At 39.6% G+C, this 2,216-nt stretch overlaps 1 pseudogene; it reads right to left on the reverse strand.

Moving 5' to 3' along the window:
• Positions 1–1,706: 1,706 nt before the first annotated feature.
• LOC126766677 (small nucleolar RNA U3) lies at positions 1,707–1,909 on the reverse strand (annotated as a pseudogene).
• Positions 1,910–2,216: the final 307 nt, after the last annotated feature.

Consider the following 2,216-nt stretch of genomic DNA (forward strand, 5'->3'; position numbering starts at 1 on the left):
AGAGCGGTAGCAAGAGTAAAATGAAATGCTACGAGAGTAGCGTAGTTTTTCAAACGCTGGTATGAACCATTGCTTAGTATGTCAGATCTGTTGCTATTTAAACCTTCCGTTTTATTTTTATTTGACGTGCCGCCTTAAAATTTTTTAGGATTGACCACTGACTTTGAAGGACTTAATTTCCAGTTTATACAGATGGGCCTTTTTTATTGGTATATGCTCACCGTGCGTTGTGATTAGTTAAGAGGGTCTACCCCCTACATACGATGCTCTGGAAGAAACAAACAAATGGAGAATTATTTGAAAAAAGATACCAAAAGCAACAGCAGCAGTGTACAAGCCTACATGATGAGCAACGGCGCTCAAAGCCCCGGTAGTAGGATCCCAAATCGGATCGGAACCGTAAAGGAGTACGTCGACCTTTAGTAGTTCTTGCGCCGAATCTGATCCCTTTAGACGTGCACCAAGACTGATGCGATCACCGAAACAGGGGCTCACCGTAGAAAGACCTGAAATAGCGAGATCGTGGTCACCAGAGCTGCAAGACAGCACGCCTTGAGAGGAACTTGCGCAACCAAAAGGGGACATTATGTCTGAGCTGGGAGATATGATCAGGAGGCTAACTGAAGCAATGAAACTGCCTCAACGATCGATCAACAATCAGATACATGATAGTCTGTGAGCAGTATAAAAACATAAGTGCTGGTACCTGGATTTCCGACAACGAAAGCAAAGCCGCCATATGAGCCTGTGGGGAAAACGCCTTCAAAGACAAGCCGCTCTTGGGGAAATCATATACGCGAGCGAAAATAGGAGGAATCAATATCTACAGCTGCTACCTCAACTGAACAGATCCTCGACGGATTAGTCCAGGACGACTTTAATACTACACAAAATGTGATAGCAGGCGACTTTAATGCTTAGGCAATCGAATGGGGCGGGGTAATGACTGCTCAAAACGTTCGCCTTACCAGATGTTGTGCTGCTTAAGGCGGTATTCTGGTCTAGACGCATGGCATTTTTTAAACTAAGATACAAAAAAAATGAAAAACATTTTTACTATTAACTTTTTTATATTTTTATAATATAAAAAAAATGCAAGAAAAAAAAATTAAAATTCCTCGAGATACGAGCCGGTGTAGTGGGGGTATCAAAAAAAACGATGCGTCCTGGTTGACGTGATTTCAACCCTTGTAGAGATCTAAAACATAAAAAAAATGTGCGTGGAGTCCCTACGCGCGGATGAAGTTATATTTCTTAGTGATATTCCAAGAAATACATATAATTTTGTATGAAAGAAAACTAGAAAACTTTAATTAATGCCTTTGCCAACAAGTCGTATTTTCGCGATGATGGCAAAAGCTAAAAATCATAAATTGCACAACTTTCTGGTGCTTCTCGCAAAAATCTGCGTCGATATGTATTCACGATCATCCGTATACATACATACATATTTACGCATGTTTGTAGGCGAAGCTGCTACAGCGGCAAGGGGTGACACTCGGCGGCCATTACTTTACTTATTCCATAGAAATTCTATTGCTACGAATATGGAAATGACAACGAAATAATGCAAATATGCATATTTCTAAAGGTCATTAATTTCTTTGAAGAAATGAAAGGAATGAATGATCCTGAGAAGTATAGTCTTAACTTTTCAACGGCCAACGCAGAGCATTTCAACCAAAAGGAATTTATTCATTAAAATCACCACTCAGAACTCGTTTTATCCGTTGTAAGCGAACGATTTTCGAAGAAACATCATTTCTAATATGCCACAAGACAAAATTAGAAATGAACTTCTTAAACCTCACGCTGTCAGATAAAACGATATACTTCGTCATTGCGGGTCGATTTCCAAAAAATGCAAATGAAGACTAACTACAGAAATGATCCTGTAAAGTATAGCCTTAATTTTCCTATGGCCAACGCAGAGTATTTAACCAAAATATACGCAAAATAGTAGTTGAGAATTCGCATAAATGAAAGACAAACGAAAGAAAAAGAAGCATAACTTCAATAATGCACAAGCATACATACATACATCTGCGCAGCAGCAGCAAGGAAAGAGGTAACAATCGGCGATCCATTGTATATTTCTTTCATGCATAACCAAACCATAATTAGGACAACGCAATACAAGTGTCAATGGTGGTGTTGGTGGTAAGCGCTAGAAAAGTTACGACGAGCACGTGGGTTCGAATCCCAACAGAATTTAG

This window comes from Bactrocera neohumeralis, unplaced genomic scaffold (assembly GCF_024586455.1).
Source record: "Bactrocera neohumeralis isolate Rockhampton unplaced genomic scaffold, APGP_CSIRO_Bneo_wtdbg2-racon-allhic-juicebox.fasta_v2 ctg2074, whole genome shotgun sequence".
In the NCBI taxonomy this organism is placed as follows: domain Eukaryota; kingdom Metazoa; phylum Arthropoda; class Insecta; order Diptera; family Tephritidae; genus Bactrocera; species Bactrocera neohumeralis.